Below are 26596 nucleotides of genomic sequence, written 5' to 3'. Positions count from 1 at the left end.
TTTTCTACCCAAAACATTCAGAAATCAAGCCCCTCGCAAAGTCGAAGCTTTTTCTCCACAACATGTCGAGAAAGTTTCTTTTCTCCAACTCTTTTTCCACCACAACATGACATTCCAGCAAAAGGTAAGTTGTTCCCACAGCAATGCTAGATCTTACCCCAAAATACGGTCTTCTCGGGAAGACAACATTGTTTTCCCCGACAGTATTACTTTTTTCCTAAAGACGAAAAATTTTCTCTTGCAAAAGGAAACTACGGAACTGCCCGAGTCCGCTCTTATCGGCAGAAATCCTCAGTCGCGGAGAACAGCTAGGCAAAGCGTTCGGTCGCGTCCCCGAATGCCGCTTGCTGCCGACAGCCGCGCATTCGGAATTCGGAGCCGGCAGAGAGCGACTTCAGCCGGCTGCTTTCCTCCGAACAGGGGGCTTTTCTCCGCAGCGCGGAAAGGAGCGATTTTGCCATCACCTTGCGTTCTCGCCGAAAGCACATCTCCTGGAGCCACCAAGAGCCACTGGTTAATTTGAAGAGAGTTCGTTTCTCTCTCTTTCTCCATTGCTCACTCTGACTTTCTGTTACGGAGGAGAGAAGGAACGAAGACTCTCCGTCAAAGAGGTGACTGGCACGTTGAGTAGCGCTAGCAGTTGTGATCTCTGTGTGAACACAAGACGAAGAGTAAGAATGCCATCTTTTAGGGTGCAAAGTGGTATGGGCAAAACAACGCCATATTTTAGGGCAGAAATTGTTACTTGGTGGAGAAAATGTCATACCTTTCAAAGAAAGCTGGTATTTTTTGGAGACAATGAAATCTTTTCGGGAGAAAAGCGGTATTTTTCAAGAGAAAGTTCTGCATTTTCGGAACAAGAGTGGTATTATGCGGGAGGAAATGTATTCCCTGGAGAAAACAACATCTTGTGCAGAAACTTCCGTATCTCTGGGAGAGAGTAGTATTTGGCGAGAGAAATAACTCTTCTCCCCAGAAATGTTATACTTTCTCCAAAAAATACCATAGCCTACAAAAACAGGATCTTTCTGCGGCAAAATAGCAACTTCCTCCCCAAAATAGTACGCCTTCTCTTCAAAAATCGCATTCCTTCTTTCAAAAGTAGGGCATTTCCTTTAAAAAAAAATAAACAGTTCTCGCCCAATAATATGACATTGGCTCCCACAACATACCACAACCTCTCCCCCAGACAGGACGTTTGCTCCTCAAAATACAGCGTTTCTCCAGAGAATATGACAGATTCTCCAACACAGTATACTTTTTCCTCGAGGCATTTCAAATTTTCTCTCGCAAAATGCCACTTTCCCCCCGAAAATGTGGCATGTTTGTCTTTTGCGTTATGTGGGGGAGAAGAAGTGGTATTTTGGGGAGAAAATGTCATTTTTTTCCTGGGGGAGTGGTACTTTGTGGGAGACGAAGTCGTATGCTTGGGAGAAAAATGGCATTGTGTTGTTGGAGATGCCATATTTCTTGGAGAAAAATTCGTTTTTTTCTTCGCGTAGAACATGCGTCATTGTCGGAGAGAAGCATATTCGTATATTCTATTGATATCATGGAATATGCCAACCACTAGTCCAGGCTGCCCAGAGCCACACCCAGCCTGGGCTCGAATGCTTCCAGGGATGGGGCAGCCGCAACCTCCTTGGGCAACCTGTTCCAGTGCGTCACCGGCCTCTGTGTGAAAAACTTCTTCCTACTATGTAACCAGAACGCCCCCCGTCTCGGTGGAAACCCATTCCCCCTCGTCCTATCGCTATACACCCTCGTAAACGACCGTTCCCCCTCCTGTTTATACGCTCCCTTCGAGTCTTGGGAGTGGTATGAAGCGGGAGAAAGTGTTTCATTTTGAGAAGAACAGTGCTGTTTTGTAGGAGAAAACGTCACCTCTGGGGGAGAAAATGGTATTTTGGAGAAAAGCAGAACATTTCTGGAGAAATGGGGTATTTTGGGGAGGCTTGGTGACGGCTGGGAGGGAAAAGTTGCATTTTGGTGAGAATGTCCTAATTTGGAGAGAAAAGTGACATTTCAGGGGAGAAAACGTCCTATTTCTGGGAGAGAGGTGGTGGTATTCTCTGGGAGAAAACGTCTCACTCTCGGGAGATGAGGTGGCATTTGCGGATACAATCTCCAACCCCCTGGAGAAGAGTTGTATTTTGGCAAGGAAAAGCCATATTTTGGGGAGAAAAGTGCACATTATATTTGGGGCAGAAAATGGCATCGTTTTGAAGACCTGTGGGACAGAAAGCAACACCCCTTCCTTCTGCGATTGCGCTCCGCAAGTGCTGTTCCGTGGGAGACAGAATTATATTTAGGGGAGAAAACGGTACGGGAGGAGTGGGTGGATAAGGGTGAGCTTGTCTGCACAGAGAACGCGGTAGGAATGGGACTTTGCTAGTCCAAAATGCAGAAGGAAGGTGGAGTCCTGGGCTGCTGGTGGTGGCCTGCTGGTGTGAAAGACTGAAAGAAGGGGTCTTCGTGGTGTGAAACCCTAAAGGAAGGGGGCTTGCAGGCCAGAAGCCCAGAAGGGAGAGTTCTTTTCTGTGCCGAAAACCAGAAGGAAGGAGGCGGGCGGGGTGCAAGGGCAAAAGGCTGCTGGCCTTCTGGTCCAAAATGCGGAAGGCAGGATGCTTGTTGTGCCGAAATTGCGACGGAAGGGTGCTTGCCGGGGCAAAAAGCAGGAGGACTGGGGCTTGCGGAGCGCAAACGCGGAAGGAAGGGGTGTTGCTTTCTGTCCCACAGGTCTTCAAAACGATGCCATTTTCTCCACAGGCTATCACTTTTCTCCCCAAAATATGTCTTTTCCTTGCCAGAATACAACTCTTCTCCAAAGGGTAGGAGATTGTATCCGCAAATACCACTTCATCTCCCGAGAGGAAGACGTTTTCTCCCAGAAAATGTCACTGTCCTTAGAAATACCTACTTTTCTCCCCCAAATGTGACATTTTCTACCCAAAACATTACAACTCCCCTTCAGAAATCAAGCTTTTCTCGCAAAGTCGAGAATTTCTTTTCTCCAACTCTTTTCCCACCACAACATGACATTCCAGCAAAAGGTAAGTGTTCCCACAGCAATGCTAGATCTTACCCCAAAATACGGTCTTCTCGGGAAGACAACATTGTTTTCCCCGACAGTATTACTTTTTTCCTAAAGACGAAAAATTTTCTCTTGCAAAAGGAAACTACGGAACTGCCCGAGTCCGCTCTTATCGGCAGAAATCCTCAGTCGCGGAGAACAGCTAGGCAAAGCGTTCGGTCGCGTCCCCGAATGCCGCTTGCTGCCGACAGCCGCGCATTCGGGCAGTTCGGTAGCCGGCAGAGAGCGACTTCAGCCGGCTGCTTTCCTCCGAACAGGGGGCTTTTCTCCGCAGCGCGGAAAGGAGCGATTTTGCCATCACCTTGCGTTCTCGCCGAAAGCACATCTCCTGGAGCCACCATTCAGAGCCACTGGCGCTTAATTTGGAGAGAGTTCGTTTCTCTCTCTTTCTCCATTGCTGCACTCTGACTTTCTGTTACGGAGGAGAGAAGGAACGAAGACTCTCCGTCAAAGAGGTGACTGGCACGTTGAGTAGCGCTAGCAGTTGTGATCTCTGTGTGAACACAAGACGAAGAGTAAAATGCCATCTTTTAGGGTGCAAAGTGGTATTCTGGGGGAAAAACAACGCCATATTTTAGGGCAGAAATTGTTACTTGGTGGAGAAAATGTCATACCTTTCAAAGAAAGCTGGTATTTTTTGGAGACAATGAAATCTTTTCGGGAGAAAAGCGGTATTTTTCAAGAGAAAGTTCTGCATTTTCGGAACAAGAGTGGTATTATGCGGGAGGAAATGTATTCCCTGGAGAAAACAACATCTTGTGCAGAAACTTCCGTATCTCTGGGAGAGAGTAGTATTTGGCGAGAGAAATAACTCTTCTCCCCAGAAATGTTATACTTTCTCCAAAAAATACCATAGCCTACAAAAAACAGGATCTTTCTGCGGCAAAATAGCAACTTCCTCCCCAAAATAGTACGCCTTCTCTTCAAAAATCGCATTCCTTCTTTCAAAAGTAGGGCATTTCCTTTAAAAAAAAAGAAAACAGTTCTCGCCCAATAATATGACATTGGCTCCCACAACATACCACAACCTCTCCCCCAGACAGGACGTTTGCTCCTCAAAATACAGCGTTTCTCCAGAGAATATGACAGATTCTCCAACACAGTATACTTTTTCCTCGAGGCATTTCAAATTTTCTCTCGCAAAATGCCACTTTCCCCCCGAAAATGTGGCATGTTTGTCTTTTGCGTTATGTGGGGGAGAAGAAGTGGTATTTTGGGGAGAAAATGTCATTTTTTTTCCTGGGGGAGTGGTACTTTGTGGGAGACGAAGTCGTATGCTTGGGAGAAAAATGGCATTGTGTTGTTGGAGATGCCATATTTCTTGGAGAAAAATTCGTTTTTTTCTTCGCGTAGAACATGCGTCATTGTCGGAGAGAAGCATATTCGTATATTCTATTGATATCATGGAATATGCCAACCACTAGTCCAGGCTGCCCAGAGCCACACCCAGCCTGGGCTCGAATGCTTCCAGGGATGGGGCAGCCGCAACCTCCTTGGGCAACCTGTTCCAGTGCGTCACCGGCCTCTGTGTGAAAAACTTCTTCCTACTATGTAACCAGAACGCCCCCCGTCTCGGTGGAAACCCATTCCCCCTCGTCCTATCGCTATACACCCTCGTAAACGACCGTTCCCCCTCCTGTTTATACGCTCCCTTCGAGTCTTGGGAGTGGTATGAAGCGGGAGAAAGTGTTTCATTTTGAGAAGAACAGTGCTGTTTTGTAGGAGAAAACGTCACCTCTGGGGGAGAAAATGGTATTTTGGGGAGAAAGCAGAACATTTCTGGAGAAATGGGGTATTTTGGGGAGGCTTGGTGACGGCTGGGAGGGAAAAGTTGCATTTTGGTGAGAATGTCCTAATTTGGAGAGAAAAGTGACATTTCAGGGGAGAAAACGTCCTATTTCTGGGAGAGAGGTGGTGGTATTCTCTGGGAGAAAACGTCTCACTCTCGGGAGATGAGGTGGCATTTGCGGATACAATCTCCAACCCCCTGGAGAAGAGTTGTATTTTGGCAAGGAAAAGCCATATTTTGGGGAGAAAAGTGGGCACATTATATTTGGGGCAGAAAATGGCATCGTTTTGAAGACCTGTGGGACAGAAAGCAACACCCCTTCCTTCTGCGATTGCGCTCCGCAAGTGCTGTTCCGTGGGAGACAGAATTATATTTAGGGGAGAAAACGGTACGGGAGGAGTGGGTGGATAAGGGTGAGCTTGTCTGCACAGAGAACGCGGTAGGAATGGGACTTTGCTAGTCCAAAATGCAGAAGGAAGGTGGAGTCCTGGGCTGCTGGTGGTGGCCTGCTGGTGTGAAAGACTGAAAGAAGGGGTCTTCGTGGTGTGAAACCCTAAAGGAAGGGGGCTTGCAGGCCAGAAGCCCAGAAGGGAGAGTTCTTTTCTGTGCCGAAAACCAGAAGGAAGGAGGCGGGCGGGGTGCAAGGGCAAAAGGCTGCTGGCCTTCTGGTCCAAAATGCGGAAGGCAGGATGCTTGTTGTGCCGAAATTGCGACGGAAGGGTGCTTGCCGGGGCAAAAAGCAGGAGGACTGGGGCTTGCGGAGCGCAAACGCGGAAGGAAGGGGTGTTGCTTTCTGTCCCACAGGTCTTCAAAACGATGCCATTTTCTCCACAGGCTATCACTTTTCTCCCCAAAATATGTCTTTTCCTTGCCAGAATACAACTCTTCTCCAAAGGGTAGGAGATTGTATCCGCAAATACCACTTCATCTCCCGAGAGGAAGACGTTTTCTCCCAGAAAATGTCACTGTCCTTAGAAATACCTACTTTTCTCCCCCAAATGTGACATTTTCTACCCAAAACATTACAACTCCCCTTCAGAAATCAAGCTTTTCTCGCAAAGTCGAGAATTTCTTTTCTCCAACTCTTTTCCCACCACAACATGACATTCCAGCAAAAGGTAAGTGTTCCCACAGCAATGCTAGATCTTACCCCAAAATACGGTCTTCTCGGGAAGACAACATTGTTTTCCCCGACAGTATTACTTTTTTCCTAAAGACGAAAAATTTTCTCTTGCAAAAGGAAACTACGGAACTGCCCGAGTCCGCTCTTATCGGCAGAAATCCTCAGTCGCGGAGAACAGCTAGGCAAAGCGTTCGGTCGCGTCCCCGAATGCCGCTTGCTGCCGACAGCCGCGCATTCGGGCAATTCGGTAGCCGGCAGAGAGCGACTTCAGCCGGCTGCTTTCCTCCGAACAGGGGGCTTTTCTCCGCAGCGCGGAAAGGAGCGATTTTGCCATCACCTTGCGTTCTCGCCGAAAGCACATCTCCTGGAGCCACCATTCAGAGCCACTGGCGCTTAATTTGGAGAGAGTTCGTTTCTCTCTCTTTCTCCATTGCTGCACTCTGACTTTCTGTTACGGAGGAGAGAAGGAACGAAGACTCTCCGTCAAAGAGGTGACTGGCACGTTGAGTAGCGCTAGCAGTTGTGATCTCTGTGTGAACACAAGACGAAGAGTAAAATGCCATCTTTTAGGGTGCAAAGTGGTATTCTGGGGGAAAAACAACGCCATATTTTAGGGCAGAAATTGTTACTTGGTGGAGAAAATGTCATACCTTTCAAAGAAAGCTGGTATTTTTTGGAGACAATGAAATCTTTTCGGGAGAAAAGCGGTATTTTTCAAGAGAAAGTTCTGCATTTTCGGAACAAGAGTGGTATTATGCGGGAGGAAATGTATTCCCTGGAGAAAACAACATCTTGTGCAGAAACTTCCGTATCTCTGGGAGAGAGTAGTATTTGGCGAGAGAAATAACTCTTCTCCCCAGAAATGTTATACTTTCTCCAAAAAATACCATAGCCTACAAAAAACAGGATCTTTCTGCGGCAAAATAGCAACTTCCTCCCCAAAATAGTACGCCTTCTCTTCAAAAATCGCATTCCTTCTTTCAAAAGTAGGGCATTTCCTTTAAAAAAAAAAGAAAACAGTTCTCGCCCAATAATATGACATTGGCTCCCACAACATACCACAACCTCTCCCCCAGACAGGACGTTTGCTCCTCAAAATACAGCGTTTCTCCAGAGAATATGACAGATTCTCCAACACAGTATACTTTTTCCTCGAGGCATTTCAAATTTTCTCTCGCAAAATGCCACTTTCCCCCCGAAAATGTGGCATGTTTGTCTTTTGCGTTATGTGGGGGAGAAGAAGTGGTATTTTGGGGAGAAAATGTCATTTTTTTCCTGGGGGAGTGGTACTTTGTGGGAGACGAAGTCGTATGCTTGGGAGAAAAATGGCATTGTGTTGTTGGAGATGCCATATTTCTTGGAGAAAAATTCGTTTTTTTCTTCGCGTAGAACATGCGTCATTGTCGGAGAGAAGCATATTCGTATATTCTATTGATATCATGGAATATGCCAACCACTAGTCCAGGCTGCCCAGAGCCACACCCAGCCTGGGCTCGAATGCTTCCAGGGATGGGGCAGCCGCAACCTCCTTGGGCAACCTGTTCCAGTGCGTCACCGGCCTCTGTGTGAAAAACTTCTTCCTACTATGTAACCAGAACGCCCCCCGTCTCGGTGGAAACCCATTCCCCCTCGTCCTATCGCTATACACCCTCGTAAACGACCGTTCCCCCTCCTGTTTATACGCTCCCTTCGAGTCTTGGGAGTGGTATGAAGCGGGAGAAAGTGTTTCATTTTGAGAAGAACAGTGCTGTTTTGTAGGAGAAAACGTCACCTCTGGGGGAGAAAATGGTATTTTGGGGAGAAAGCAGAACATTTCTGGAGAAATGGGGTATTTTGGGGAGGCTTGGTGACGGCTGGGAGGGAAAAGTTGCATTTTGGTGAGAATGTCCTAATTTGGAGAGAAAAGTGACATTTCAGGGGAGAAAACGTCCTATTTCTGGGAGAGAGGTGGTGGTATTCTCTGGGAGAAAACGTCTCACTCTCGGGAGATGAGGTGGCATTTGCGGATACAATCTCCAACCCCCTGGAGAAGAGTTGTATTTTGGCAAGGAAAAGCCATATTTTGGGGAGAAAAGTGGGCACATTATATTTGGGGCAGAAAATGGCATCGTTTTGAAGACCTGTGGGACAGAAAGCAACACCCCTTCCTTCTGCGATTGCGCTCCGCAAGTGCTGTTCCGTGGGAGACAGAATTATATTTAGGGGAGAAAACGGTACGGGAGGAGTGGGTGGATAAGGGTGAGCTTGTCTGCACAGAGAACGCGGTAGGAATGGGACTTTGCTAGTCCAAAATGCAGAAGGAAGGTGGAGTCCTGGGCTGCTGGTGGTGGCCTGCTGGTGTGAAAGACTGAAAGAAGGGGTCTTCGTGGTGTGAAACCCTAAAGGAAGGGGGCTTGCAGGCCAGAAGCCCAGAAGGGAGAGTTCTTTTCTGTGCCGAAAACCAGAAGGAAGGAGGCGGGCGGGGTGCAAGGGCAAAAGGCTGCTGGCCTTCTGGTCCAAAATGCGGAAGGCAGGATGCTTGTTGTGCCGAAATTGCGACGGAAGGGTGCTTGCCGGGGCAAAAAGCAGGAGGACTGGGGCTTGCGGAGCGCAAACGCGGAAGGAAGGGGTGTTGCTTTCTGTCCCACAGGTCTTCAAAACGATGCCATTTTCTCCACAGGCTATCACTTTTCTCCCCAAAATATGTCTTTTCCTTGCCAGAATACAACTCTTCTCCAAAGGGTAGGAGATTGTATCCGCAAATACCACTTCATCTCCCGAGAGGAAGACGTTTTCTCCCAGAAAATGTCACTGTCCTTAGAAATACCTACTTTTCTCCCCCAAATGTGACATTTTCTACCCAAAACATTACAACTCCCCTTCAGAAATCAAGCTTTTCTCGCAAAGTCGAGAATTTCTTTTCTCCAACTCTTTTCCCACCACAACATGACATTCCAGCAAAAGGTAAGTGTTCCCACAGCAATGCTAGATCTTACCCCAAAATACGGTCTTCTCGGGAAGACAACATTGTTTTCCCCGACAGTATTACTTTTTTCCTAAAGACGAAAAATTTTCTCTTGCAAAAGGAAACTACGGAACTGCCCGAGTCCGCTCTTATCGGCAGAAATCCTCAGTCGCGGAGAACAGCTAGGCAAAGCGTTCGGTCGCGTCCCCGAATGCCGCTTGCTGCCGACAGCCGCGCATTCGGGCAATTCGGTAGCCGGCAGAGAGCGACTTCAGCCGGCTGCTTTCCTCCGAACAGGGGGCTTTTCTCCGCAGCGCGGAAAGGAGCGATTTTGCCATCACCTTGCGTTCTCGCCGAAAGCACATCTCCTGGAGCCACCATTCAGAGCCACTGGCGCTTAATTTGGAGAGAGTTCGTTTCTCTCTCTTTCTCCATTGCTGCACTCTGACTTTCTGTTACGGAGGAGAGAAGGAACGAAGACTCTCCGTCAAAGAGGTGACTGGCACGTTGAGTAGCGCTAGCAGTTGTGATCTCTGTGTGAACACAAGACGAAGAGTAAAATGCCATCTTTTAGGGTGCAAAGTGGTATTCTGGGGGAAAAACAACGCCATATTTTAGGGCAGAAATTGTTACTTGGTGGAGAAAATGTCATACCTTTCAAAGAAAGCTGGTATTTTTTGGAGACAATGAAATCTTTTCGGGAGAAAAGCGGTATTTTTCAAGAGAAAGTTCTGCATTTTCGGAACAAGAGTGGTATTATGCGGGAGGAAATGTATTCCCTGGAGAAAACAACATCTTGTGCAGAAACTTCCGTATCTCTGGGAGAGAGTAGTATTTGGCGAGAGAAATAACTCTTCTCCCCAGAAATGTTATACTTTCTCCAAAAAATACCATAGCCTACAAAAAACAGGATCTTTCTGCGGCAAAATAGCAACTTCCTCCCCAAAATAGTACGCCTTCTCTTCAAAAATCGCATTCCTTCTTTCAAAAGTAGGGCATTTCCTTTAAAAAAAAAGAAAACAGTTCTCGCCCAATAATATGACATTGGCTCCCACAACATACCACAACCTCTCCCCCAGACAGGACGTTTGCTCCTCAAAATACAGCGTTTCTCCAGAGAATATGACAGATTCTCCAACACAGTATACTTTTTCCTCGAGGCATTTCAAATTTTCTCTCGCAAAATGCCACTTTCCCCCCGAAAATGTGGCATGTTTGTCTTTTGCGTTATGTGGGGGAGAAGAAGTGGTATTTTGGGGAGAAAATGTCATTTTTTTCCTGGGGGAGTGGTACTTTGTGGGAGACGAAGTCGTATGCTTGGGAGAAAAATGGCATTGTGTTGTTGGAGATGCCATATTTCTTGGAGAAAAATTCGTTTTTTTCTTCGCGTAGAACATGCGTCATTGTCGGAGAGAAGCATATTCGTATATTCTATTGATATCATGGAATATGCCAACCACTAGTCCAGGCTGCCCAGAGCCACACCCAGCCTGGGCTCGAATGCTTCCAGGGATGGGGCAGCCGCAACCTCCTTGGGCAACCTGTTCCAGTGCGTCACCGGCCTCTGTGTGAAAAACTTCTTCCTACTATGTAACCAGAACGCCCCCCGTCTCGGTGGAAACCCATTCCCCCTCGTCCTATCGCTATACACCCTCGTAAACGACCGTTCCCCCTCCTGTTTATACGCTCCCTTCGAGTCTTGGGAGTGGTATGAAGCGGGAGAAAGTGTTTCATTTTGAGAAGAACAGTGCTGTTTTGTAGGAGAAAACGTCACCTCTGGGGAGAAAATGGTATTTTGGGGAGAAAGCAGAACATTTCTGGAGAAATGGGGTATTTTGGGGAGGCTTGGTGACGGCTGGGAGGGAAAAGTTGCATTTTGGTGAGAATGTCCTAATTTGGAGAGAAAAGTGACATTTCAGGGGAGAAAACGTCCTATTTCTGGGAGAGAGGTGGTGGTATTCTCTGGGAGAAAACGTCTCACTCTCGGGAGATGAGGTGGCATTTGCGGATACAATCTCCAACCCCCTGGAGAAGAGTTGTATTTTGGCAAGGAAAAGCCATATTTTGGGGAGAAAAGTGGGCACATTATATTTGGGGCAGAAAATGGCATCGTTTTGAAGACCTGTGGGACAGAAAGCAACCCCCTTCCTTCTGCGATTGCGCTCCGCAAGTGCTGTTCCGTGGGAGACAGAATTATATTTAGGGGAGAAAACGGTACGGGAGGAGTGGGTGGATAAGGGTGAGCTTGTCTGCACAGAGAACGCGGTAGGAATGGGACTTTGCTAGTCCAAAATGCAGAAGGAAGGTGGAGTCCTGGGCTGCTGGTGGTGGCCTGCTGGTGTGAAAGACTGAAAGAAGGGGTCTTCGTGGTGTGAAACCCTAAAGGAAGGGGGCTTGCAGGCCAGAAGCCCAGAAGGGAGAGTTCTTTTCTGTGCCGAAAACCAGAAGGAAGGAGGCGGGCGGGGTGCAAGGGCAAAAGGCTGCTGGCCTTCTGGTCCAAAATGCGGAAGGCAGGATGCTTGTTGTGCCGAAATTGCGACGGAAGGGTGCTTGCCGGGGCAAAAAGCAGGAGGACTGGGGCTTGCGGAGCGCAAACGCGGAAGGAAGGGGTGTTGCTTTCTGTCCCACAGGTCTTCAAAACGATGCCATTTTCTCCACAGGCTATCACTTTTCTCCCCAAAATATGTCTTTTCCTTGCCAGAATACAACTCTTCTCCAAAGGGTAGGAGATTGTATCCGCAAATACCACTTCATCTCCCGAGAGGAAGACGTTTTCTCCCAGAAAATGTCACTGTCCTTAGAAATACCTACTTTTCTCCCCCAAATGTGACATTTTCTACCCAAAACATTACAACTCCCCTTCAGAAATCAAGCTTTTCTCGCAAAGTCGAGAATTTCTTTTCTCCAACTCTTTTCCCACCACAACATGACATTCCAGCAAAAGGTAAGTGTTCCCACAGCAATGCTAGATCTTACCCCAAAATACGGTCTTCTCGGGAAGACAACATTGTTTTCCCCGACAGTATTACTTTTTTCCTAAAGACGAAAAATTTTCTCTTGCAAAAGGAAACTACGGAACTGCCCGAGTCCGCTCTTATCGGCAGAAATCCTCAGTCGCGGAGAACAGCTAGGCAAAGCGTTCGGTCGCGTCCCCGAATGCCGCTTGCTGCCGACAGCCGCGCATTCGGGCAATTCGGTAGCCGGCAGAGAGCGACTTCAGCCGGCTGCTTTCCTCCGAACAGGGGGCTTTTCTCCGCAGCGCGGAAAGGAGCGATTTTGCCATCACCTTGCGTTCTCGCCGAAAGCACATCTCCTGGAGCCACCATTCAGAGCCACTGGCGCTTAATTTGGAGAGAGTTCGTTTCTCTCTCTTTCTCCATTGCTGCACTCTGACTTTCTGTTACGGAGGAGAGAAGGAACGAAGACTCTCCGTCAAAGAGGTGACTGGCACGTTGAGTAGCGCTAGCAGTTGTGATCTCTGTGTGAACACAAGACGAAGAGTAAAATGCCATCTTTTAGGGTGCAAAGTGGTATTCTGGGGGAAAAACAACGCCATATTTTAGGGCAGAAATTGTTACTTGGTGGAGAAAATGTCATACCTTTCAAAGAAAGCTGGTATTTTTTGGAGACAATGAAATCTTTTCGGGAGAAAAGCGGTATTTTTCAAGAGAAAGTTCTGCATTTTCGGAACAAGAGTGGTATTATGCGGGAGGAAATGTATTCCCTGGAGAAAACAACATCTTGTGCAGAAACTTCCGTATCTCTGGGAGAGAGTAGTATTTGGCGAGAGAAATAACTCTTCTCCCCAGAAATGTTATACTTTCTCCAAAAAATACCATAGCCTACAAAAAACAGGATCTTTCTGCGGCAAAATAGCAACTTCCTCCCCAAAATAGTACGCCTTCTCTTCAAAAATCGCATTCCTTCTTTCAAAAGTAGGGCATTTCCTTTAAAAAAAAAAGAAAACAGTTCTCGCCCAATAATATGACATTGGCTCCCACAACATACCACAACCTCTCCCCCAGACAGGACGTTTGCTCCTCAAAATACAGCGTTTCTCCAGAGAATATGACAGATTCTCCAACACAGTATACTTTTTCCTCGAGGCATTTCAAATTTTCTCTCGCAAAATGCCACTTTCCCCCCGAAAATGTGGCATGTTTGTCTTTTGCGTTATGTGGGGAGAAGAAGTGGTATTTTGGGGAGAAAATGTCATTTTTTTCCTGGGGGAGTGGTACTTTGTGGGAGACGAAGTCGTATGCTTGGGAGAAAAATGGCATTGTGTTGTTGGAGATGCCATATTTCTTGGAGAAAAATTCGTTTTTTTCTTCGCGTAGAACATGCGTCATTGTCGGAGAGAAGCATATTCGTATATTCTATTGATATCATGGAATATGCCAACCACTAGTCCAGGCTGCCCAGAGCCACACCCAGCCTGGGCTCGAATGCTTCCAGGGATGGGGCAGCCGCAACCTCCTTGGGCAACCTGTTCCAGTGCGTCACCGGCCTCTGTGTGAAAACTTCTTCCTACTATGTAACCAGAACGCCCCCCGTCTCGGTGGAAACCCATTCCCCCTCGTCCTATCGCTATACACCCTCGTAAACGACCGTTCCCCCTCCTGTTTATACGCTCCCTTCGAGTCTTGGGAGTGGTATGAAGCGGGAGAAAGTGTTTCATTTTGAGAAGAACAGTGCTGTTTTGTAGGAGAAACGTCACCTCTGGGGAGAAAATGGTATTTTGGGGAGAAAGCAGAACATTTCTGGAGAAATGGGGTATTTTGGGGAGGCTTGGTGACGGCTGGGAGGGAAAAGTTGCATTTTGGTGAGAATGTCCTAATTTGGAGAGAAAAGTGACATTTCAGGGGAGAAAACGTCCTATTTCTGGGAGAGAGGTGGTGGTATTCTCTGGGAGAAAACGTCTCACTCTCGGGAGATGAGGTGGCATTTGCGGATACAATCTCCAACCCCCTGGAGAAGAGTTGTATTTTGGCAAGGAAAAGCCATATTTTGGGGAGAAAAGTGGGCACATTATATTTGGGGCAGAAAATGGCATCGTTTTGAAGACCTGTGGGACAGAAAGCAACACCCCTTCCTTCTGCGATTGCGCTCCGCAAGTGCTGTTCCGTGGGAGACAGAATTATATTTAGGGGAGAAAACGGTACGGGAGGAGTGGGTGGATAAGGGTGAGCTTGTCTGCACAGAGAACGCGGTAGGAATGGGACTTTGCTAGTCCAAAATGCAGAAGGAAGGTGGAGTCCTGGGCTGCTGGTGGTGGCCTGCTGGTGTGAAAGACTGAAAGAAGGGGTCTTCGTGGTGTGAAACCCTAAAGGAAGGGGGCTTGCAGGCCAGAAGCCCAGAAGGGAGAGTTCTTTTCTGTGCCGAAAACCAGAAGGAAGGAGGCGGGCGGGGTGCAAGGGCAAAAGGCTGCTGGCCTTCTGGTCCAAAATGCGGAAGGCAGGATGCTTGTTGTGCCGAAATTGCGACGGAAGGGTGCTTGCCGGGGCAAAAAGCAGGAGGACTGGGGCTTGCGGAGCGCAAACGCGGAAGGAAGGGGTGTTGCTTTCTGTCCCACAGGTCTTCAAAACGATGCCATTTTCTCCACAGGCTATCACTTTTCTCCCCAAATATGTCTTTTCCTTGCCAGAATACAACTCTTCTCCAAAGGGTAGGAGATTGTATCCGCAAATACCACTTCATCTCCCGAGAGGAAGACGTTTTCTCCCAGAAAATGTCACTGTCCTTAGAAATACCTACTTTTCTCCCCAAATGTGACATTTTCTACCCAAAACATTACAACTCCCCTTCAGAAATCAAGCTTTTCTCGCAAAGTCGAGAATTTCTTTTCTCCAACTCTTTCCCACCACAACATGACATTCCAGCAAAAGGTAAGTGTTCCCACAGCAATGCTAGATCTTACCCCAAAATACGGTCTTCTCGGGAAGACAACATTGTTTTCCCCGACAGTATTACTTTTTTCCTAAAGACGAAAAATTTTCTCTTGCAAAAGGAAACTACGGAACTGCCCGAGTCCGCTCTTATCGGCAGAAATCCTCAGTCGCGGAGAACAGCTAGGCAAAGCGTTCGGTCGCGTCCCCGAATGCCGCTTGCTGCCGACAGCCGCGCATTCGGGCAATTCGGTAGCCGGCAGAGAGCGACTTCAGCCGGCTGCTTTCCTCCGAACAGGGGGCTTTTCTCCGCAGCGCGGAAAGGAGCGATTTTGCCATCACCTTGCGTTCTCGCCGAAAGCACATCTCCTGGAGCCACCATTCAGAGCCACTGGCGCTTAATTTGGAGAGAGTTCGTTTCTCTCTCTTTTCTCCATTGCTGCACTCTGACTTTCTGTTACGGAGGAGAGAAGGAACGAAGACTCTCCGTCAAAGAGGTGACTGGCACGTTGAGTAGCGCTAGCAGTTGTGATCTCTGTGTGAACACAAGACGAAGAGTAAAATGCCATCTTTTAGGGTGCAAAGTGGTATTCTGGGGGAAAAACAACGCCATATTTTAGGGCAGAAATTGTTACTTGGTGGAGAAAATGTCATACCTTTCAAAGAAAGCTGGTATTTTTTGGAGACAATGAAATCTTTTCGGGAGAAAGCGGTATTTTTTCAAGAGAAAGTTCTGCATTTTCGGAACAAGAGTGGTATTATGCGGGAGAAATGTATTCCCTGGAGAAAACAACATCTTGTGCAGAAACTTCCGTATCTCTGGGAGAGAGTAGTATTTGGCGAGAGAAATAACTCTTCTCCCCAGAAATGTTATACTTTCTCCAAAAAATACCATAGCCTACAAAAAACAGGATCTTTCTGCGGCAAAATAGCAACTTCCTCCCCAAAATAGTACGCCTTCTCTTCAAAAATCGCATTCCTTCTTTCAAAAGTAGGGCATTTCCTTTAAAAAAAAAAGAAAACAGTTCTCGCCCAATAATATGACATTGGCTCCCACAACATACCACAACCTCTCCCCCAGACAGGACGTTTGCTCCTCAAAATACAGCGTTTCTCCAGAATATGACAGATTCTCCAACACAGTATACTTTTTTTCCTCGAGGCATTTCAAATTTTCTCTCGCAAAATGCCACTTCCCCCCCGAAAATGTGCATGTTTGTCTTTTGCGTTATGTGGGGAGAAGAAGTGGTATTTTGGGGAGAAAATGTCATTTTTTTTCCTGGGGGAGTGGTACTTTGTGGGAGACGAAGTCGTATGCTTGGGAGAAAAATGGCATTGTGTTGTTGGAGATGCCATATTTCTTGGAGAAAATTCGTTTTTTTTTCTTCGCGTAGAACATGCGTCATTGTCGGAGAGAAGCATATTCGTATATTCTATTGATATCATGGAATATGCCAACCACTAGTCCAGGCTGCCCAGAGCCACACCCAGCCTGGGCTCGAATGCTTCCAGGGATGGGGCAGCCGCAACCTCCTTGGGCAACCTGTTCCAGTGCGTCACCGGCCTCTGTGTGAAAAACTTCTTCCTACTATGTAACCAGAACGCCCCCCGTCTCGGTGGAAACCCATTCCCCCTCGTCCTAATCGCTATACACCCTCGTAAACGACCGTTCCCCCTCCTGTTTATACGCTCCCTTCGAGTCTTGGGAGTGGTATGAAGCGGGAGAAAGTGTTTCATTTTGAGAAGAACAGTGCTGTTTTGTAGGAGAAAACGTCACCTCTGGGGAGAAAATGGTATTTTGGGGAGAAAGCAGAACATTTCTGGAGAAATGGGTATTTGGGGAGGCTTGGTGACGGCTGGGAGGGAAAAGTTGCATTTTGGTGAGAATGTCCTAATTTGGAGAGAAAAGTGACATTTCAGGGGAGAAAACGTCCTATTTCTGGGAGAGAGGTGGTGGTATTCTCTGGGAGAAAACGTCTCACTCTCGGGAGATGAGGTGGCATTTGCGGATACAATCTCCAACCCCCTGGAGAAGAGTTGTATTTTGGCAGGAAAAGCCATATTTTTGGGGGAAAAGTGGGCACATTATATTTGGGGCAGAAAATGGCATCGTTTTGAAGACCTGTGGGACAGAAAGCAACACCCCTTCCTTCTGCGATTGCGCTCCGCAAGTGCTGTTCCGTGGGAGACAGAATTATATTTAGGGGAGAAAACGGTACGGGAGGAGTGGGTGGATAAGGGTGAGCTTGTCTGCACAGAGAACGCGGTAGGAATGGGACTTTGCTAGTCCAAAATGCAGAAGGAAGGTGGAGTCCTGGGCTGCTGGTGGTGGCCTGCTGGTGTGAAAGACTGAAAGAAGGGGTCTTCGTGGTGTGAAACCCTAAAGGAAGGGGGCTTGCAGGCCAGAAGCCCAGAAGGGAGAGTTCTTTTTCTGTGCCGAAAACCAGAAGGAAGGAGGCGGGCGGGGTGCAAGGGCAAAAGGCTGCTGGCCTTCTGGTCCAAAATGCGGAAGGCAGGATGCTTGTTGTGCCGAAATTGCGACGGAAGGGTGCTTGCCGGGGCAAAAAGCAGGAGGACTGGGGCTTGCGGAGCGCAAACGCGGAGGAAGGGGTGTTGCTTTCTGTCCCACAGGTCTTCAAAACGATGCCATTTTCTCCACAGGCTATCACTTTTCTCCCCAAAATATGTCTTTTCCTTGCCAGAATACAACTCTTCTCCAAAGGGTAGGAGATTGTATCCGCAAATACCACTTCATCTCCCGAGAGGAAGACGTTTTCTCCCAGAAAATGTCACTGTCCTTAGAAATACCTACTTTTCTCCCCCAATGTGACATTTTCTACCCAAACATTACAACTCCCCTTCAGAAATCAAGCTTTTCTCGCAAAGTCGAGAATTTCTTTTCTCCAACTCTTTTCCCACCACAACATGACATTCCAGCAAAAGGTAAGTGTTCCACAGCAATGCTAGATCTTACCCCAAAATACGGTCTTCTCGGGAAGACAACATTGTTTTCCCCGACAGTATTACTTTTTTCCTAAAGACGAAAAATTTTCTCTTGCAAAAGGAAACTACGGAACTGCCCGAGTCCGCTCTTATCGGCAGAAATCCTCAGTCGCGGAGAACAGCTAGGCAAAGCGTTCGGTCGCGTCCCCGAATGCCGCTTGCTGCCGACAGCCGCGCATTCGGGCAATTCGGTAGCCGGCAGAGAGCGACTTCAGCCGGCTGCTTTCCTCCGAACAGGGGGCTTTTCTCCGCAGCGCGGAAAGGAGCGATTTTGCCATCACCTTGCGTTCTCGCCGAAAGCACATCTCCTGGAGCCACCATTCAGAGCCACTGGCGCTTAATTGGAGAGAGTTCGTTTCTCTCTCTTTCTCCATTGCTGCACTCTGACTTTCTGTTACGGAGGAGAGAAGGAACGAAGACTCTCCGTCAAAGAGGTGACTGGCACGTTGAGTAGCGCTAGCAGTTGTGATCTCTGTGTGAACACAAACGAAGAGTAAAATGCCATCTTTTAGGGTGCAAAGTGGTATTCTGGGGGAAAAACAACGCCATATTTTAGGGCAGAAATTGTTACTTGGTGGAGAAAATGTCATACCTTTCAAGAGAAGCTGGTATTTTTTGGAGACAATGAAATCTTTTCGGGAGAAAAGCGGTATTTTTTCAAGAGAAAGTTCTGCATTTTCGGAACAAGAGTGGTATTATGCGGGAGGAAATGTATTCCCTGGAGAAAACAACATCTTGTGCAGAAACTTCCGTATCTCTGGGAGAGAGTAGTATTGGCGAGAGAAATAACTCTTCTCCCCAGAAATGTTATACTTTTCTCCAAAAAATACCATAGCCTACAAAAAACAGGATCTTTCTGCGGCAAAATAGCAACTTCCTCCCCAAAATAGTACGCCTTCTCTTCAAAAATCGCATTCCTTCTTTCAAAAGTAGGGCATTTCCTTTAAAAAAAAAGAAAACAGTTCTCGCCCAATAATATGACATTGGCTCCCACAACATACCACAACCTCTCCCCCAGACAGGACGTTTGCTCCTCAAAATACAGCGTTTCTCCAGAGAATATGACAGATTCTCCAACACAGTATACTTTTTCCTCGAGGCATTTCAAATTTTCTCTCTCGCAAAATGCCACTTTCCCCCCAAAATGTGGCATGTTTGTCTTTTTGCGTTATGTGGGGGAGAAGAAGTGGTATTTTGGGGGAGAAATGTCATTTTTTTCCCTGGGGGAGTGGTACTTTGTGTGAGACGAAGTCGTATGCTTGGGAGAAAAATGGCATTGTGTTGTTGGAGATGCCATATTTCTTGGAGAAAAATTCGTTTTTTTCTTCGCGTAGAACATGCGTCATTGTCGGAGAGAAGCATATTCGTATATTCTATTGATATCATGGAATATGCCAACCACTAGTCCAGGCTGCCCAGAGCCACACCCAGCCTGGGCTCGAATGCTTCCAGGATGGGGCAGCCGCACCTCCTTGGGCAACCTGTTCCAGTGCGTCACCGGCCTCTGTGTGAAAAACTTCTTCCTACTATGTAACCAGAACGCCCCCCGTCTCGGTGGAAACCCATTCCCCCTCGTCCTATCGCTATAAACACCCTCGTAAACGACCGTTCCCCCTCCTGTTTATACGCTCCCTTCGAGTCTTGGGAGTGGTATGAAGCGGGAGAAGTGTTTCATTTTGAGAAGAACAGTGCTGTTTTTGTAGGAGAAAACGTCACCTCTGGGGAGAAAATGGTATTTTGGGGAGAAAGCAGAACATTTCTGGAGAAATGGGGTATTTTGGGGAGGCTTGGTGACGGCTGGGAGGGAAAAGTTGCATTTTGGTGAGAATGTCCTAATTTGGAGAGAAAAGTGACATTTCAGGGAGAAAACGTCCTATTTCTGGGAGAGAGGTGGTGGTATTCTCTGGGAGAAAACGTCTCACTCTCGGGAGATGAGGTGGCATTTGCGGATACAATCTCAACCCCCTGGAGAAGAGTTGTATTTTGGCAAGGAAAAGCCATATTTTGGGGAGAAAGTGGGCACATTATATTTGGGGCAGAAAAGGCATCGTTTTGAAGACCTGTGGGACAGAAAGCAACACCCCTTCCTTCTGCGATTGCGCTCCGCAAGTGCTGTTTCCGTGGGAGACAGAATTATATTTAGGGGAGAAAACGGTACGGGAGGAGTGGGTGGATAAGGGTGAGCTTGTCTGCACAGAGAACGCGGTAGGAATGGGACTTTGCTAGTCCAAAATGCAGAAGGAAGGTGGAGTCCTGGGCTGCTGGTGGTGGCCTGCTGGTGTGAAAGACTGAAAGAAGGGTCTTCGTGGTGTGAAACCCTAAAGGAAGGGGGCTTGCAGGCCAGAAGCCAGAAGGGAGAGTTCTTTTCTGTGCCGAAAACCAGAAGGAAGAGGCGGGCGGGTGCAAGGGCAAAAGGCTGCTGGCCTTCTGGTCCAAAATGCGGAAGGCAGGATGCTTGTTGTGCCGAAATTGCGACGGAAGGTGCTTGCCGGGGCAAAAAGCAGGAGGACTGGGGCTTGCGGAGCGCAAACGCGGAAGGAAGGGGTGTTGCTTTCTGTCCCACAGGTCTTCAAAACGATGCCATTTTCTCCACAGGCTATCACTTTTCTCCCCAAAATATGTCTTTTCCTTGCCAGAATACAACTCTTCTCCAAAGGGTAGGAGATTGTATCCGCAAATACCACTTCATCTCCCGAGAGGAAGACGTTTTCTCCCAGAAAATGTCACTGTCCTTAGAAATACCTACTTTTCTCCCCCAATGTGACATTTTCTACCCAAAACATTACAACTCCCCTTCAGAAATCAAGCTTTTCCTCGCAAAGTCGAGAATTTCTTTTCTCCAACTCTTTTCCCACCACACATGACATTCCAGCAAAAGGTAGTGTTCCCACAGCAATGCTAGATCTTACCCCAAAATACGGTCTTCTCTCGGAAGACAACATTGTTTTCCCCGACAGTATTACTTTTTTCCTAAAGACAAAAATTTTCTCTTGCAAAAGGAAACTACGGAACTGCCCGAGTCCCGCTCTTATCGGCAGAAATCCTCAGTCGCGGAGAACAGCTAGGCAAAGCGTTCGGTCGCGTCCCCGAATGCCGCTTGCTGCCGACAGCCGCGCATTCGGGCAGTTCGGTAGCCGGCAGAGAGCGACTTCAGCCGGCTGCTTTCCTCCGAACAGGGGGCTTTTCTCCGCAGCGCGGAAAGGAGCGATTTTGCCATCACCTTGCGTTCTCTGCCGAAAGCACATCTCCTGGAGCCACCATTCAGAGCCACTGGCGCTTAATTTGGAGAGAGTTCGTTTCTCTCTCTTTCTCCATTGCTGCACTCTGACTTTCTGTTACGGAGGAGAGAAGGAACGAAGACTCTCCGTCAAAGAGGTGACTGGCACGTTGAGTAGCGCTAGCAGTTGTGATCTCTGTGTGAACACAAGACGAAGAGTAAAATGCCATCTTTTAGGGTGCAAAGTGGTATTCTGGGGGAAAAACAACGCCATATTTTAGGGCAGAAATTGTTACTTGGTGGAGAAAATGTCATACCTTTTCAAAGAAAGCTGGTATTTTTTGGAGACAATGAAATCTTTTCGGGAGAAAAGCGGTATTTTTCAAGAGAAAGTTCTGCATTTTTCGGAACAAGAGTGGTATTATGCGGGAGGAAATGTATTCCCTGGAGAAACAACATCTTGTGCAGAAACTTCCGTATCTCTGGAGAGAGTAGTATTTGGCGAGAGAAATAACTCTTCTCCCAGAAATGTTATACTTTCTCCAAAAAATACCATAGCCTACAAAAAACAGGATCTTTCTGCGGCAAAATAGCAACTTCCTCCCCAAAATAGTACGCCTTCTCTTCAAAATCGCATTCCTTCTTTCAAAAGTAGGGCATTTCCTTTAAAAAAAAAGAAAACAGTTCTCGCCAATAATATGACATTGGTCCCACAACATACCACAACCTCTCCCCCAGACAGACGTTTGCTCCTCAAAATACAGCGTTTCTCCAGAGAATATGACAGATTCTCCAACACAGTATACTTTTTCCTCGAGGCATTTCAAATTTTCTCTCGCAAATTGCCATCTTCCCCCCCGAAAATGTGGCATGTTTTGTCTTTTGCGTTATGTGGGGGAGAAGAAGTGGTATTTTGGGGAGAAAATGTCATTTTTTCCTGGGGAGTGGTACTTTGTGGGAGACGAAGTCGTATGCTTGGGAGAAAAATGGCATTGTGTTGTTGGAGATGCCATATTTCTTGAGAAAAATTCGTTTTTTTCTTCGCGTAGAACATGCGTCATTGTCGGAGAGAAGCATATTCGTATATTCTATTGATATCATGGAATATGCCAACCACTAGTCCAGGCTGCCCAGAGCCACACCCAAGCCTGGGCTCGAATGCTTCCAGGGGGGGGGCAGCCGCAACCTCCTTGGGCAACCTGTTCCAGTGCGTCACCGGCCTCTGTGTGAAAAACTTCTTCCTACTATGTAACCAGAACGCCCCCCGTCTCGGTGGAAACCCATTCCCCCTCGTCCTATCGCTATACACCCTCGTAAACGACCGTTCCCCCCTCCTGTTTATACGCTCCCTTCGAGTCTTGGGAGTGGTATGAAGCGGGAGAAAGTGTTTCATTTTGAGAAGAACAGTGCTGTTTTGTAGGAGAAAACGTCACCCTCTGGGGGAGAAAATGGTATTTTGGGGAGAAAGCAGAACATTTCTGGAGAAATGGGGTATTTTGGGAGGCTTGGTGACGGCTGGGAGGGAAAAGTTGCATTTTGGTGAGAATGTCCTAATTTGGAGAGAAAAGTGACATTTCAGGGGAGAAAACGTCCTATTTCTGGGAGAGAGGTGGTGGTATTCTCTGGGAGAAAACGTCTCACTCTTCGGGAGATGAGTGGCATTTGCGGATACATCTCCAACCCCCTGGAGAAGAGTTGTATTTTGGGCAAGGAAAAGCCATATTTTGGGGAGAAAAGTGGGCACATTATATTTGGGGCAAGAAAATGGCATCGTTTTGAAGACCTGTGGGACAGAAAGCAACACCCCTTCCTTCTGCGATTGCGCTCCGCAGTGCTGTTCCGTGGGAACAGAATTATATTTAGGGGAGAAAACGGTACGGAGGAGTGGGTGGATAAGGGTGAGCTTGTCCTGCACAGAGAACGCGGTAGGAATGGGACTTTGCTAGTCCAAATGCAGAAGAAGGTGGAGTCCTGGGCTGCTGGTGGTGGCCTGCTGGTGTGAGACCTGAAAGAAGGGTCTTCGTGGTGTGAAACCTAAAGGGAAGGGGCTTGCAGGCCAGAAGCCAGAAGGGAGAGTTCTTTTCTGTGCCGAAAACCAGAGGAAGGAGGCGGGCGGGTGCAAGGGCAAAAGGCTGCTGGCCTTCTGGTCCAAAATGCGGAAGCAGGATGCTTGTTGTGGCCGAAATTGCGACGGAAGGGTGCTTGCCGGGGCAAAAAGCAGGAGGACTGGGGCTTGCGGAAGCGCAAACGCGGAAGGAAGGGGTGTTGCTTTCTGCCCACAGGTCTTCAAAACGATGCCATTTTCTCCACAGGCTATCACTTTTCTCCCCAAAATATGTCTTTTCCTTGCCAGAATACAACTCTTCTCCAAAGGGTAGGAGATTGTATCCGCAAATACCACTTCATCTCCCGAGAGGAAGACGTTTTCTCCCAGAAAATGTCACTGTCCTTAGAAATACCTACTTTTCTCCCCCAAATGTGACATTTTCTACCAAAACATTACAACTCCCCTTCAGAAATCAAGCTTTTCCTCGCAAAGTCGAGAATTTTCTTTTCTCCAACTCTTTTCCCACCACAACATGACATTCCAGCAAAAGGTAGTGTTCCCACAGCAATGCTAGATCTTACCCCAAATACGGTCTTCTCGGGAAGACAACATTGTTTTCCCCGACAGTATTACTTTTTTCCTAAAGACGAAAAATTTTCTCTTGCAAAAGGAAACTACGGAACTGCCCGAGTCCGCTCTTATCGCAGAAATCCTCAGTCGCGGAGAACAGCTAGGCAAAGCGTTCGGGTCGCGTCCCCGAATGCCGCTTGCTGCCGACAGCCGCGCATTCGGGCAATTCGGTAGCCGGCAGAGAGCGACTTCAGCCGCCTGCTTTCCTCCGAACAGGGGCTTTTCCTCCGCAGCGCGAAAGGAGCGATTTTGCCATCACCTTGCGTTCTCGCCGAAAGCACATCTCCTGAGCCACCATTCAGAGCCACTGGCGCTTAATTTGGAGAGAGTTCGTTTCTCTCTCTTTCTCCATTGCTGCACTCTGACTTTCTGTTACGGAGGAGAGAAGGAACGAAGACTCTCCGTCAAAGAGTGACTGGCACGTTGATTAGCGCTAGCAGTTGTGATCTCTGTGTGAACACAAGACGAAGAGTAAATGCCATCTTTTAGGGTGCAAAGTGGTATTCTGGGGGAAAAACAACGCCATATTTTAGGGCAAAATTGTTACTTGGTGGAGAAAATGTCATACCTTTCAAAGAAAGCTGGTATTTTTTGGAGACAATGAAATCTTTTCGGGAGAAAAGCGGTATTTTTCAAGAGAAAGTTCTGCATTTTCGGAACAAGAGTGGTATTATGCGGGAGGAAATGTATTCCCTGGAGAAAACAACATCTTGTGCAGAAACTTCCGTATCTCTGGGAGAGAGTAGTATTTGGCGAGAGAAATAACTCTTCTCCCAGAAATGTTATACTTTCTCCAAAAAATACCATAGCCTACAAAAAACAGGATCTTTCTCTGCGGCAAAATAGCAACTTCCTCCCCAAATATATATAGTACGCCTTCTCTTCAAAAATCGCATTCCTTCTTTCAAAAGTAGGGCATTTCCTTTAAAAAAAAAAGAAACAGTTCTCAGCCCAATAATATGACATTGGCTCCCACAACATACCACAACCTCTCCCCCAGACAGGACGTTTGCTCCTCAAATACAGCGTTTCTCTCCAGAATATGACAGATTCTCAACACAGTATACTTTTTCCTCGAGCATTTCAAATTTTCCTTCTCGCAAATGCCACTTTCCCCCCGAAAATGTGGCATGTTTGTCTTTTGCGTTATTTGGGGGAGAAGAAGTGGTATTTTGGGGAGAAATGTCATTTTTTTTCCTGGGGGAGTGGTACTTTGTGGGAGACGAAGTCGTATGCTTGGGAGAAAAATGGCATTGTGTTGTTGAGATGCCATATTTCTTGGAGAAAAATTCGTTTTTTTTCTTCGCCGTAGAACATGCGTCATTGTCGGAGAGAAGCATATTCGTATATTCTATTGATATCATGGAATATGCCAACCACTAGTCCAGGCTGCCCAGAGCCACACCCAGCCTGGCTCGAATGCTTCCAGGGATGGGGCAGCCGCAACCTCCTTGGGCAACCTGTTCCAGTGCGTCAACCGGCCTCTGTGTGAAAAACTTCTTCCTACTATGTAACCAGAACGCCCCCCGTCTCGTGGAAACCCATTCCCCCTCGTCCTATCGCTATACACCCTCGTAAACGACCGTTCCCCCTCCTGTTTATACGCTCCCTTCGAGTCTTGGGAGTGTATGAAGCGGGAGAAAGTGTTTCATTTTGAGAAGAACAGTGCTGTTTTGTAGGAGAAAACGTCACCTCTGGGGAGAAAATGGTATTTTGGGGAGAAAGCAGACATTTCTGGAGAAATGGGGTATTTTGGGGGAGCTTGTGACGGCTGGGAGGAAAAGTTGGCATTTTGGTGAGAATGTCCTAATTTGGAGAGAAAAGTGACATTTCAGGGAGAAAACGTCCTATTTCTGGAGAGAGGTTGGTGGTATTCTCTGGGAGAAAACGTCTCACTCTCGGGATGAGGTGGCATTTGCGGATACAATCTCCAACCCCCTGGAGAAGAGTTGTATTTTTGGCAAGGAAAAGCCATATTTTGGGGAGAAAAGTGGGCACATTATATTTGGGGCAGAAAATGGCATCGTTTTGAAGACCTGTGGGACAGAAAGCAACACCCCTTCCTTCTGCGATTGCGCTCCGCAAGTGCTGTTTCCGTGGGAGACAGAATTATATTTAGGGGAGAAAACGGTACGGGAGGAGTGGGTGGATAGGTGAGCTTGTCTGCACAGAGAACGCGGTAGGATGGGACTTTGCTAGTCCAAAATGCAGAAGGAGGTGGAGTCCTGGCTGCTGGTGGTGGCCCTGCTGGTGTGAAAGACTGAAAGAAGGGTCTTCGTGGTGTGAACCCTAAAGGAAGGGGGCTTGCAGGCCAGAAGCCCAGAAGGGAGAGTTCTTTTTCTGTGCCGAAAACAAAGGAAGGAGGCGGGCGGGGTGCAAGGGCAAAAGGCTGCTGGCCTTCTGGTCCAAAATGCGGAAGGCAGGATGCTTGTTGTGCCGAAATTGCGACGGAAGGGTGCTTGCCGGGGCAAAAAGCAGGAGGACTGGGGCTTGCGGAGCGCAAACGCGGAAGGAAGGTGTGTTGCTTTCTGTCCCACAGGTCTTCAAACGATGCCATTTTCTCCACAGGCTATCACTTTTCTCCCCAAAATATGTCTTTCCTTGCCAGAATACAACTCTTCTCCAAAGGGTAGGAGATTGTATCCGCAAATACCACTTCATCTCCCGAGAGGAAGACGTTTTCTCCCAGAAATGTCACTGTCCTTAGAAATACCTACTTTTCTCCCCCAAATGTGACATTTTCTACCCAAAACATTACAACTCCCGCTTCAGAAATCAGCTTTTTCTCGCAAAGTCGAGAATTTCTTTTCTCCAACTCTTTCCCACCACACCATGACATTCCAGCAAAAGGGAAGTGTTCCCAC

The 26596-nt window shown here is 47.6% G+C and overlaps 3 long non-coding RNA genes across 3 annotated transcripts in view; all 3 read right to left on the bottom strand.

Moving 5' to 3' along the window:
- The window catches only part of LOC121109812, a 44288-nt gene extending 43927 nt beyond the window's left edge, over nucleotides 1-361 (bottom strand). Inside the window, exon 1 of the long non-coding RNA XR_005857916.1 lies at nucleotides 158-361. This is a non-coding gene — a long non-coding RNA (uncharacterized LOC121109812). The remainder of the gene's footprint in view (nucleotides 1-157) is intronic.
- Nucleotides 362-558: 197 nt separating this feature from the next.
- LOC121113122 lies at nucleotides 559-15259 on the bottom strand. The gene is made up of 6 exons (XR_005857915.1): nucleotides 14868-15259; nucleotides 11927-12428; nucleotides 8982-9483; nucleotides 6034-6535; nucleotides 3086-3587; nucleotides 559-649 (listed from the first exon to the last, which is right to left on the bottom strand). It is a non-coding gene; the product is annotated as an uncharacterized LOC121113122 (long non-coding RNA).
- A 5828-nt stretch (nucleotides 15260-21087) lies between these two features.
- The window catches only part of LOC121109810, a 14505-nt gene continuing 8996 nt past the window's right edge, over nucleotides 21088-26596 (bottom strand). Inside the window, exon 4 of the long non-coding RNA XR_005857913.1 lies at nucleotides 21088-21251. This is a non-coding gene — a long non-coding RNA (uncharacterized LOC121109810). The remainder of the gene's footprint in view (nucleotides 21252-26596) is intronic.

This window comes from Gallus gallus, chromosome 2 (assembly GCF_016699485.2).
Source record: "Gallus gallus isolate bGalGal1 chromosome 2, bGalGal1.mat.broiler.GRCg7b, whole genome shotgun sequence".
NCBI lineage: Eukaryota > Metazoa > Chordata > Aves > Galliformes > Phasianidae > Gallus > Gallus gallus.
The sequence above is the reverse complement of the archived record's forward strand: the minus strand, read 5'-3'. Positions and strand labels throughout refer to the sequence as shown.